General features: G+C 41.7%; 1 protein-coding gene and 1 long non-coding RNA gene across 2 annotated transcripts in view; one reads left to right on the forward strand and one right to left on the reverse strand.

The window, feature by feature from the left end:
- The window catches only part of TMC4 (transmembrane channel like 4), a 135422-nt gene that overhangs the window by 45860 nt on the left and 75861 nt on the right, over positions 1 to 13701 (reverse strand).
- LOC140341082 (uncharacterized) lies at positions 6557 to 7265 on the forward strand. Its single transcript, XR_011922806.1, has 2 exons — positions 6557 to 6805; positions 7171 to 7265. It is a non-coding gene; the product is annotated as an uncharacterized lncRNA (long non-coding RNA).

The raw sequence follows: 13701 nt of genomic DNA on the forward strand, positions 1-13701 counted from the left end.
GAGGAAGATTCTAACGCCAAAAGACCGGTCTCCACACTGGAGGATGTAGATTCAAGCACAGCAACTCTGGTGGTGACAGTTGTAATCTGCTGTCTGAGCCCCTCTATTTTCCTCTTAAGTGAATTCCCAATCTGAGCAGCCAACTCATTCACCATCCCTGCTAAGTCATCTTTAGAAGGAAGTTGATTCAATCTAGATTCCAAGTGCCCAGTGAAAAAGTCACTTACTTGAGAATCCAAAAGAGCAGCTGTGGATGTAGTGAGTAGCACAGGAGTGAGGGGACATGGATCGGCTGTACAGAGAGGCACAGAAGAAGCTGTAGCAGAAGCAGCAGGTGCATCCTCATCTGAGTCAGCGTTTCTGTGGGCTGAGTCATGCTGCGGAGCCATCTTGGATTCCCCAGCAGCTGCAGAAGGGACAGCTGCCGGAAGAAAAAACTGCTTGAGGGCACGGTGCTTCTGAGCTCTGGAAGCACCTGGCGTCTTCTGCTTATGAGGCATGTGCGGGGGGGGTCTGAAAATCACAGAGCAGGGAGACCAGACTGGAGAAAAGCCGCAGGCTGCACGGAGCTCTTAGCAAGCACGTCCTCAAGCCACCTTTAGATAAGAAGAGAAGTGTGTTCCCCTTACTAAAGTTTTACAGTGAATGTTGAGCCACCTCTTTGATTAGTCTAAATTGAACATGCAAACCAAAGGAGGGAAAGAAAGAGGTTTTAAGCTCGCAGATAGTTTTGAGAAACAAAATTGTTGTATTTAAACACATTTAGTAAAGTAAACAAGTTCAGATAGATCCATACCTCATAACTGTTTGACACTTCACAGTATATGGGTAACAATGTACATACGTATATTCAAGGAATACAAAAAAGGGTGATGAAGAAGACCGTTCTTAAAGTGTAATGAATCCAACACGTTTTGCCACGAATGGGCTTCCTCAGAGATATGATAGTAAGCAAGAATAACGTTCTGTATATGTACTCCATAGCCCATCTGTTATATAGACTGTAAAAGTCGTTACCACATACCCCTGAGAAAGCCCACTGTATACAAGTCATTGTATAAATGCATAATTATTATTACTTAAAACTTTGGCCTTTAAACCCTGTCTTTTCTTTCCTACAACAACAGTTATACTTGTATACTATAGGAGAGACCACCCTCTACACCTTGTATTCCAAAAAGGCAGATAAAGAGTATAAAATCACTTTTTTCAATTTTAGGCTTCTTTCACTTTTTAAACAGACTGCTTTTAATCTAAACACAATTGTATACATATTTCTTCCTATAAAGCAAACTGCTCTAAACAGAATTTTTGATTGACATAATCATGTTTTGATGATGTATAAAAGCCAAAAAATATGTTGTTGTTTTGGTGTCTTGGTGTTTTCCTTTTAATTGTTTCCCAAAGACACAGAAGGAAGTTTGAGAAGATCTCTCTAAAGCGAAGGGTAGTCACTTCTTGGACAACTATGTTAAAATTCAAGGAAATCTATCTTATACTCCATGACTCCCCCCCAAAAAAAAGGTTTACATACTACCACATTCCAACTTACATATTACATCTTTGGGACATCTCTACAAAAGTAGAGGTGGGCACTGTGATATTGGGGATAACATTAATGTCTGATCTCCCTTTGAATGAAAATTGTCTTTTCTTTTTATAAATGTCTTTTTTTGAAGTATAACAGACCATGGTCATAAATTTCCTCCTATTAGATATTTCTGCACCATAAAATTTTTTTCTTTTTAGTAAGGTGGGTCAATCACCCTGGGACTTAAACTGCATTCTTTGTACAAAGTTCAACATTAATAACAATTAAATAATTTATTCAACAAAATTACATTAAAAATTATTTACATAAAACCAAATATAGTGTGTGTTGTTACAGACAGGCTTGCAAATTCGACGCGTTTCTCGGAACTGGTTCGGCTTCTTCAGGAATAGGTCAAGCCTACAATTATAAATATAATTTATATAGCATCTTCCATCAACTAACGTATTTTCAAATATTTACAGATTTTTTTATGACTTATTTCTATCTCAAAAGCCCCTTTCTCCACAATGGCGCATGAACCAAAAAGGAGGCCAATATTTTTATTTTCCTCAGGTGTCAAGGTATACAGCATCAACACACAACACTAGGGTAAGAAGACTATTAAAAGAAGGCTTCAATTGTCAGCAGTAAACTCATTATTCCATTGTACTTGGTAAATATTCGCACCTTATGTTTTACACATAGATTTGGGCTATATCTGCATAATCATTTTTATCCGTATCACCAGTGCTCATAAACTGTTACACTTTATCTAGCTTTATAGCTAGCCACTCATTATGCAAACTCCTATGTACGTGCCAGTGATCCCCCCACTCACCGCGATAAGATTTCTAATAGTTACACAAATTGTTTATTCTCACCTTGGGATTGTTTCAGTGTAACCTTGGTTCTCCAACCGTTCTTGAGAATAAACAAAAGGTAGAAGATTACCAAAATCCCCTAAGTTTAACAAAGCCTCACCTCTATATTCTAGATGAAAGATAATATATCTTTCCTTTAGATAAGAAGAGAAGTGTGTTCCCCTTACTAGAGTTTTACAGTGAATGTTGAGCCACCTATTTGTTTAGTCTAAATTGAACATTCAAATCAAAGGAGGGAAAGAAAGAAGTTTTGGGTTTGCAGATAGTTTTGAGAAACAAAATTGTTGTATTTAAACACATTTAGTAAAGTAAACAAGTTCAGACAGAACTTATCAGGCATATTATGTATATATAAATGCGCTACATGTTTTTTGTTAAGTTGAAACAGGATAAAAAAAATACTAATGAAACTGAACAATGTAATATTATGCTACTGTAGTATGTAATATTTAGCTGATTATTATGTTACCTGTAAAATGGAGGTTTTTTGTGATAAAATGCTCCTGTACTATACTGATCCCTTTGCAGGGCGCATGGACCGAAAACGACTCCTTGTTTAAAGCTATGAGGCATCTATGGAAGGACTGGTGTCGATGGACAGCCAGGGGAAGCTGTCCATATCCTGTAGCCAGGGACTTTAGTTGCAGCATGAGTGCTGACCTAGTAAATTACCTGTTGGTTCATCTATGGATGTGGGCGGCAACTGCAGAGGTCTGTCCCTCCCAATTTGGAAGGGGAGATTTCTGACGGCTGCTAGCCCGCTAGTTTACCTAATAAATGTGTAGGGGTGTCTCTCCTTGATAGGCGGGACAGTCTCTTGTGGCCGCCGACTAGCGTGGTGTTGTTTACCCACGTGGGCAAAGGCCGCAGGAGCCCCTCCTGCCAGATGTGGGAATCACTCCACATATCTACGAGGGACGCCGACGGATGCGTAGATAGTTATAAGCTGGTGAAGTACAAGATAAATAATCTTGTAGTATGCAGCAATCAAAGAAGTGGGACATAGGAAGTAAGGACGATTCTACCAAGAAGTAAGTGGAGATGTATAGAAGCTGGTTTTAAATTTGGTTTCTTCTTTGGTATTTATGTACTTGGTCACTGTAAACTTGAATAGGATGGTGAACTTACATAAGCGGTACTCAGATTGTAAATTGTTTTTATGACATTGATTAGTACCTGTGGTTTTAATAAGGAACGCTACAATATGGGTAAGGTATTGCACTCTTTAACTAGTAGGATTGTAAGATATATTACAGTCTATTTAGAGTTGCTGTATGTTGAATAAAGGGAAGATATGGGAAGGCTGATTCATCAAGCAAAATCGTAAGCTCGCTCGCGCATTTGTATTTGCGATCCAAAATCGGAAGCCTTCAAACAATTAATTAACTAAATTTCAGGTGTATTCGCGCCGAAGTTATCAACCAAAATGATCTCGCTGCTGGAGCCGCATATCCCCGGCAGTTTGACACTGGCGAGCTTGCATTAAAAGTCACTGTTCCCCTAAAAAATACATTTTTCCAATGGCACACATCTTTTACTTAGACCTAAATAAAAATGTTTGGCCTGTTCAAATTTTTACATGACCTAAGATTTTCAGGTTTAGAAAGAGTTACCTGATTTCAGCTCTTTCAACAGGCGCCTACCTAAACACATCCGATGCTAGACCAGGTGATCTGCCTGGAAAGAAATTCCAGCGGGCTCTGGCGGGCAAAACCTCGCTTTTGCCAGCTAACTAAATTTTTTCCACCTATGTCTAAAGCACACACGCAAGTTCTTGCTTGTGTTTATTTACATGTATGTATGTGTATGTATGTGTGTGTGTGTGTATGTGTGTGTATATATATATATATATATATATATATATATATATATATATATATTGTGGGAGTTAGCTTGACAAATGGTAGGCAACTAGCAGGACTGGATGCCGAATCAGGGTTTTATTGAAAAAAAACAACAACAAAATTATCCCAACAGGATGGCTGAACATCAGCCAGTTGAAGATCAAACACATAAGCACTTATCTTCAGCTGTCACGTGTTCTATAACAGTCCATTTTCAAATAGGCAGAAAAAACTAGAGTTACCTTGTGCAGAGTTTTGTCCCTCCCTCCCTCTCCCTTTTTTGGGGGTCAAGGAGGGGCTGTTGTTTTGTTTGTTAGTCTAATGTATGTTGCTACATTTGATACTTTTCTTACCATTTGGCACAATAGCTGCTTTTGTTTTTTGTACTTTGAATGTTTTAATGTTCATTTTGCTATTAAGAAGTCAATGTCAATGTTGATGCTATGTTATTGTGTTTTTGGCCATATTGTTTCCATAGAATAATATGTCTATATTACCGCCTTTAAAGGTTTGTCCTGCATAAATATTTTCTGATCCAGTTTTCCACCCTTGATAGGTCGAAATAGCATATTGGTTTGGTAAATATTTTTGAAATGCAATATTTTTGGGGCCACTTTGGAAATAATTAGGCTTTATATGCAAGTGTGGGTTTACATGTGTATTTTTTTGGTTGATTTTGTCATGTACATTTAGTGTTATCTGTGTGTTCTCTATATTTTAATGTGATTTTTAATGTGATTTTGAAAAAAAGTGTTTGTCCAAATTGTGTATATTTTTTTGTGGGGTTTGTTTTTGTGATCTCCTTTACTATGTCCCAGGACCTCAAATGCAAAAATTCTATTATGCTTGTTGTTAGGCAGTTCCATTCAAGCACAATTGGCTTATTAAAACTCAGTGTGATGTAACCACTATGTGCGTGTGAACTGTTCTATTAGTAGAAAAAATTTCCAGAGAAGGATCCTCATTCCGGTAAGTTTTTCTTTTTAGGTGTATATTTGTTTCATGTGCACATAATAAAATATAGGAAGAAATAGTCAGAAATAGGCAATGAGGAAATTTTAGGCCATATTGCCTTACATGATTCAAATTGAAAAGATTGCCTATTTCTTCCTATGATTTCTGATGTCGTGGGGTTGGCTCCAAGCAACATTCATGGATGATATTGCTTCGGGTAAAGGAGGAAACCCCCTTTATGTGCTTCCACTACCAAGCTGAGGTAGGTCAATATATAGTTGGGCAAGGTCTAACATGCATTTCAAACTGAATAAACACCCTGAAAGGCTTGAAAAGCAAGAACTTATGTTTGGCTCAAAGTGTAAAAACCAGCATGTTAGTCCATAATTCAAAAAAGAAACATTACAGAAAGTATAATAATATGAAATAATAATATGCACGTACCGATGTGCAACATAGAACAACAGTTACATACAGGTATTAATGCGCATACCACAGGCGTATGTGCTAATGCGTGGGCACGTTTTTCAGTAGGTGGGAGTAAACCAGGAAGTTTCATATCTGTGTTACCATCATGCTTCGCCCATTGTTTGCAGAGAGGGACCTGCGCTTCATCATTCAGGTAAGTGATTTTTAAAAAAGTTTTAGCGGGGGAGATTCTTTCCCCCGGGGGGCCACTTTTTTAATTAAGGACTCCTTTGTGCACTTGCTTTGGAAAAAGCATTCCCAATGTAGGATTTTCTATAGTGTTTGTAATTGGGATCCCCATATCTTCAAATGCTTGAAATCTGTTGGGCTGAGATTTTGTAGATATTATGGGACTATTATCTATAAGTGTCCTCTGTTCTTGTACACAGAATTGGATGCTTGTGTTCTTAGCAACACTCTCTGTTAGGATCAGTAGTGGGGAACAGATCGGTAGTCATGGCAGTGAAGCTGTTATATGTTTTGTTCTGGTATAAATTTTAAATCACATCTAGTTGTTATTACAATTTTGAAGTCCTTAAGTTTTAATGTTATTTCTATTGGTCAATTTTGGATTGAACTTGAAGCAAACAATAATAACGTACTGAAATCTCACAGCTGAGCACACGTTTACACACCAGTTCCCCTGCATGCTGCAGTCGACCTCAAGGTGAGGAGGGCTGATTTAGTGCGCAAAGTGGGGGACCGCATCCTGTCTGGTAAGTTTTGTATTTTGTCTTCTCCTCTTGTTAAGGAGTGGTGCTTTAGAATGTTTGTGTAAAGTTGTATTGTTTAGCCTAGAACTTTTTTTTTTTCACTTCCTATATTTACTACCCTTAATAATTTTGGATATTTGTTTTTGGTATTACAGCCAACTCTCCATAATGCCGGCAGCTGCAAATAATTCAGCGGCCACACAGGTGACTGGCCGTCCCCCAGGATTTGGAGGAGGAGGAGACATCCCCTGGGGGAGGAGGAGGCATCACCAGAGGAGCCAGTCCTAGAGGAGGATGTGCCATCCCCGGGGGAGGAGTAGCCATCTCTGGAGGAGAAGCCTGCTGCCCAACATCTGCAGCCAGAGTCCTCTGATGAAGGAGAGAAGGTGGCTGAGACCGAGGAGATTGCCTGTAAGCTAACCTTAGAATCAATTTTTGTAACATATGTTGCAATTCAACACATTCTCACACTACTTTCACCATTTTTGGTTACAAATACAAAGAAAGATCTAGCAAGATTTCATGTAGCTTCCAGTCATTAATCATGCATCAAATGAAGGTTCTTTCTAGGTTGTTGGCTAGCATGAAGACAAATAGACATGAGTTGTTTAGTTGTCCATAGGTGTACTGACAAATGTTTGCTCAGAATTTTTGGACGTAGTCAAAAAGTATCACTTAGAAGTTCTGCATTAATCTATTTACCTTAACTAACCTTTCAAATCTACTTTAGTCCTGCCCACCCACTTTTACTTATGGTGTTCATTTTTTATCTACAGCTACTGGAGTGCCCTTGCCAGCACCTCCTCCACAGGACACTAGTTCTTTATCTGAATGTAAGTATTCTCCATTTTAGATATTGTGAACATTCCTTGTCACGGTCCCTTCCGTGACAGAAGTTTGAGGATCTGTCAGACTAGCTGCATGTGTGATTACCTGACAGCCTCTTTGGTTTTACTTGTTGCTGTGTTGTTGTTTGTAATGACCACTCCCCTTGTATCAGGTGCAGCTGGGGCTCATTACTGCTCTTCCATTTAGTCTGGCCTCACACTTCATGCTGTGCCGTTAATATTCACTACTGGGATGTGAATAGCTGGAGTGTCCTGCCATTCGGAGTTCCTGTTGATTTCTGCTTATAAGATAAGTTGCGGTTCTTTTGGTGTATTGGTGTTTTGTTTAGGTATTTGTTGTTTATTAGGCCTCAGGGAGACACTGGGTCCTTCATAGGGGAAGGGACCAGCAGTCTCAATCCGGGCCCTACTGCTAGGGCTGTGCAGGGCTAGCAGGGCCTAGGTTCCTGGGTATGAGTATCCCTACCTTCAGGGGATGCTCATATGGTTAGGAGTCAGGGCTGGATTAGGGTTTTGCAAGGGGTGACCATACCCTTTTCCCTAGGTATTTGAGGCCTAGTAGTTTATACACCTTCCTGTTACCCTCCCCTCCCTGTCATGACAGTAAACAGCAAAACTTTTAGATGAGATGACATAACTTGAATTCATTAGCACTGTGCAATTTAGGAACTAGCTGTATATTATACTGTTACATTTGGTCAGTACTTACCTCGTGTATGCAATCGTTAAGATGCAATCTTGTATTTAGAAATAATGTCTAGCTTTTTTTTTCATTACAGCAATACTTGTGGAGTATTGAGGTGAGACTTCATACTTGATTAGAATCACTTTGACAAATTTACAAAACTGGAACATTCTTTGGGGAATAGATAGCAAAACTGCATTTGGAGCATACTTAGGCCAAATCAAAAGAAACTTAGATAGGTAAAGTGTCAAAGTGCAAGGGTCACTAACCTGTGGACATTGGGCAAACACAAAATAGAAATTAAGTTATCTTATACAAATAAGCGTCTTCACACTGGATACCAACTCAAACCCACACTGGTGTCCTGAAAAAATTGAGTAAAGAATGACAGGAAGTTTGTGAAGAATGTTCTCACCTGGCACCCGGCATCCATATTCATAATTCGGCCAGACCGGGCACGCCACAATCACTGGCCACTTCAACAGCCTGGCCACAGGCGCGACCCACCACAACAGCCCAGCCATGGGCCAATCCAAATCCTGGCCTCGGCCATGGGACCCCTCCACAGCACGGCCACGGGTCTGGCCCACCTCAACATCCTTACTTCGGCCATGGGACCCCCCCACAGCCTGGCCATGGGCCTGGCCCACCTCAACATCCTGGCCTAAGCCACAGGACCCCCCCACAGCCCAACCACCGGCCCAGCCCACCTCAACATCCTGGCCTCGGCAATGGGACCCTCCCACAGCACGCCCATGGTCCACCTCCACAGCACGGGCGCGGGTGGGGCCCACCTCCAGAGTGCGGTGATTACTTGCCTGCGTGGCAGGGGCACGGGGTGGACAGCCACACACATAAACCAAATTACCTGTATTCTCCTCCAGCCTTCTCTACAGTGGATCAACGACTTCCTCCTGTAGATGGTGATAAAGCACAAAAACAAATGAAATAGAGTGAGCTTCACTGTAACCCAAGTTCATTTGGATTGATCGGTTCACCACAAATCTAACCACAAAACATACCACTCCCAGGGCCAAAAATGTGAGAAATTAAACACTCATATTACACATGAGTGTGGTTATAAACATGATTAGAGACACATGCACAATATCAAACAAGATATACCATGAAGGTTCATCTTACCAGGAGGAAGCCCAGTGTCATCTCGATGCGAAGTGACATCCTCATCATCCACATCACCATGAGCACAGAGGGCAGGAGGGGACCGCTACGTCTCAGGGCTTACTATTGTAAAAAAATTGAAATACACGCATTGTTGATGCAAGTCAAAAGAAGGTAAAAATACACTAAAGAGGTCATTTAAAAAAAATGATCTCATATTTCACCTCAAACATAAATAAGTAAAAACACATCCTTTTTTGTTCCTAATGCTAATGACTAAACTCTTTAAGGATTGAAGTTACATGGTTGCCAAGCATCAGAGTTATCCCGGTAGTCTACCCCTACCACCGTTTCTGGCCCAACGAATAGCAGCGCCAATCTTTTGTACTCCCTGAGACGCTGCACAAGATGTTCACGATAGGTCCCACTCCTTCCGGCTTCTGTACCCAGGAGCCTTTTGACGTGTCTGAAGATGTCACTCACACGTTTCTGATACTGGGTAATGGTCCGTTGTGTACTGCCCACTGCATTTACACTCCTGGCAATTTCCTCCCAGAGTCCCTGCCTACAGCATGGGAGGTCTGGGAGTGCAAGCCCCCACGGAGTTGTGGAAAATGTTGTACGTAGGGCTCCATGGGGGCTGCATTTTGCTCAGGAGTGAAGCTGGTTGCCTTGGAAGCAGAATCCCTGGTCCGTTTCAAACTGGCTGAGGTGCCAGGTTGAGGGGCCAGGGGCCTAAATGTTACTTGGCCAGCTTCACAGAACAACCTAGCTGGCCGGAGGGAGCTGCCTGTTGATCTATGGACTGAAGACCCTGGGGTGGTGGTGGTGGCAGGGCCGGCAGCAGCAGCGACGGTGGTGGTGGTGGCGGAGCCGGCAGCAGCAGCATTGACGGTGGTGGTGGTGGTGGCAGAGATGGTGGCCATTCTCCTTGGCTCCATGTTACTAGAAGGAAAAAATAAGTTATGGGACAACACACCAAAAACATTTTTTGGAGGAATAAAGTAAATGGTGTATTCTTACTTTTAGGTTTTCTTGTAGCAGCCTTCTGGTTTGTGTGTTCTTTTTTGTCTTTGTAAAGTCTTGGTTTGCATGCAGAATGGCTAAGAAGCTCTGAGCAAATTCATAGGGATACAGCATGTGCGCACGTTAATGTGCACGTTTATGCGCACTTAAATGTGCGCCAGGGCGATAATTTTGGTTGTTGTTGTCATGGAGCAGGATTTAGAAGTAGACTTGCTCTTCACTACTGCTGTTGTGGCATTAAACACAACGCTGCTTCTTAAGCTACGTACACACTTCCAATAATTATCATTGGTAAACGAACGACGAAAGATCCTGCACGATATCTGCGAACGATCGTATAGCACCGATCCTGTACATGCAGATAACGACACGATCGTTCGCAGATATTATACACACAATAGATGCGATCGTTTGAACGATACAGGAAGTGACGTGCACCACAGGAAGTGAATACTGTACACGAACATTCGTATCAAACATTCACCACACTGTTCCATTTTCCCTTTGTGCAATATGCCTTTCAAATTTTTGTCAAGGAAGAAGGTCCGGTCGTTCATTTCCAGCGACTATTCTCGTTCGTCGGCGTCCTTGGTTACTTTTTTTACGAACGATTTTTGCCCAATCGATCGTTTGTCGTTCGTTCGTCGTTCATTTCCAACGATAAAAATTGGAAGTGTGTACGCAGCTTTACTGCATAAGAGAAGCAGCCACAACAACAACCACAGGAGCAAGCTTCTACTTCACGACGGGTCCGGGAGCCACGCATTTTCTTGGAGCGTAGTCACCTTGAGACTTTACATGACCAGGATGTCAAAAGGCGTTTCCGCCTGTCTCGCCAGATCATCCATGACCTGCACAGCTTGCTGGAAGATAAAATTGCTTCAAAAACCAAGAGAAGCCAGGCAGTGCCAGGAATGACCAGGCCCTTGGCCTTTATGTATATTTTAGGAAGGGGTTCCTTTCAAACCTCCTCGGCCCTAATTTGTGGACTAAGCCAGCCTAGAGTTTCAGGGGTTTTTACGAAGGTCATCAATGCCATTGTGGACCTTGTCCCGCTATATATTCACTTCTCTCAAACAGCTCAGGAGTGGGGGAAGGTAAAGGTGGATTTCTTCAGGCGAGCGGGATTTCCTAATGTTTTGGGGGCCATCGATGGCACCCATGTGGCAATTCAGGCCCCTAAACTGCAGAAAATCGCCTTTCGCAACTGGAAGCGATATCATTCACTGAATGTACAAATAGTCTGTGATGCCAACAGGAGAATCATGAGGGCACACACAGGTTTCCCAGGATCATGCCATGATGCCTATATCCTGCGTCAGACAGCCCTCCACCAGAAATTCATCTCTGGGGAAATGCCCAGGGAGGGCTGGTTAATAAGTAATGTATAATGTTGTTACTGTAATACAACTAACAGTAGGAAAATCCTAAAGACACTTAATATGTTGCTATGTCCCTTTGCATTGTCAGAATGCCAAGCTATTACCTATATTGTATATATGTCATATTTTGTGCTAACAACCAAAAAGCAATAAAGTGACCGAAGAGCACAACCCTTAGCAACCTTTGTAAAAAAATTCTAGTGTTACACTGCATTCACAGAACACTTACTATACCAAGAACTAACACGTATTATGTTTGTCTTTTTACAGCTGACAAAGGATACGGGCAGCTTCCATGGCTTATGACAGCTGTGCGTCACCCCCGGTCTGAAGCAGAGCATAATTACAACAAGGCTCTGCATAAAAGCCGGGGGGTTGTGGAGCACACCATCGGGTTGCTAAAAGCACGGTTTCTGTGCTTGGCGCAGCCTGGTGATGAGCTCCTGTACGCACCGTGGAAAGCTGCCCGGGTCATCATGGCATGCTGCATCCTGCACAACCTGTGCCTGCACCATGGTGATACCTGGGACATTTCAGAGGAACTCGAGCCAGAGGTACATCAACATCCTGCCTCCAGCTCCCAAAGCACAGCAGAGGGCCGTCAAGTCAGGGATGAACTTATTTCTAATATCTTTGCGTGTTAGTATTTACATATGTTTACAATGCATGCATTACATTAAAAGCAGACATATTTGTGTAAGAGCTGGACCTTTATGTGACACTTTACAAAAACACATTGCCAAACTAGGGCAGAGTGCAATTTAGTTTAGATTTGGGCAAGCATTGCTTATGCAGCCAGAAAAGCATTAAAAATACAATCCAGCAGCATGTAGTTACCACTAAAGCATGATTAACCATGCTGCTTAACACATCCTAATAATGTAATCTATTTCTTTACAGGGCGATAACATCCCTCTGCTGTGCTGACAAGCCTCTGGAATGTCACATCACAGACTACTGTACATTCGTGGATGATATTGCTTTCGGTTAAAGGAGAAATCCACCTTTATGTTCCTCCACTCCCAAGCTGATGTGAGGAAGTGAATATATAGTGGGCCAAGGTCTAAAATGGCATTGAAACCTTCATAATCACCCAGGAAACGGTAGACTGGCTCAGTGCACAAATTAAGGGCCATGTGGTTTGAAAGGACACCCTTCCTAAAATATATAGAGAGTCCAGGAGCCTCGTCATTCTTGGTGCAGCCTAGCTTCTCTTGGTTTTTGCTGCAATTTTACCTTCCAGAAAGATATACAGGTCATGGATGACCTGGCGGGACAGGCATAAACGCCTTTTGACATTCTGGTCATTGGTTTGAGGAGCAAAAAAAAAAATGAGTTTGTTGACACAAAGCAATAAAATATGTTTGGCACTAAGTTAAATTGTCCCTGGCATTTTTTATACAAAACTACTAATACGATGAGAATCATGTAAACACATAAGTAAAGCATACTATCTGGTATGTAAGAGTGCTTGACGCTGCTTGTGAGCTTGCCAATCAATGTGGTTTGACGTTGTGCTTAGCAACCTGGAACTCCTTCCATCACCTTCAGGTGTGTTAGAATTAGAGATGAGCGAATCAAAGCTGACAAAGTGGAATTCGATCTGAATTTCAGGAAAAATTCGATTCGCAACGAATGCAAATTTCCTTGCGATTTGTGGTAACGAATTGCAATTTTTCCTAAAATGGCGGCTACAAGTGTGAGGACATGGGGCAAGGAACTCTGGGAAGGCGGGTGACCCATAATGCCATGCATGCAGCCAATCAGCAGCCAGCCATCCCTGTGATGTCACAGCCCTAGAAATAGCCTCTACCATCTTCGACTAAGACATTTTACAGTGTTCTGAGTGCAGGGAGAGATGTCTGCAGGCACTAGGGAGAGTGATAGCAAAAACCTTATTGTGAGAAAAAAACTGAAAAAACGATTTATAAGTGCAGGGAAAGGATAGGCAGGAATCATTTTACAGCATCTTAATGCAGGGAGAGACGTCAGAAGGCGCTAGGGACAGTGCTAGAAAAGCGATTTAGATGTGCAGGGAAAGATTATTTGGGGATCGAAATAGCCATTATACAGCTCTGTCATTCCAGCAATTTGTTCTTGTTATTGGGGTGCAAGTGCTATGTTGAAAAGCCTTTAGTGGCTTATATCTGTGAAAAAAAGAAAAATATAAACGCATTTCACTTCTGCAGTTATATGTGGTGAAAGCGTTTAGTGGCCTATTTCAGTACAAAAAGAAAAATATAT

Source organism: Pyxicephalus adspersus, chromosome 11 (assembly GCF_032062135.1).
Source record: "Pyxicephalus adspersus chromosome 11, UCB_Pads_2.0, whole genome shotgun sequence".
NCBI classification, from domain to species: domain Eukaryota; kingdom Metazoa; phylum Chordata; class Amphibia; order Anura; family Pyxicephalidae; genus Pyxicephalus; species Pyxicephalus adspersus.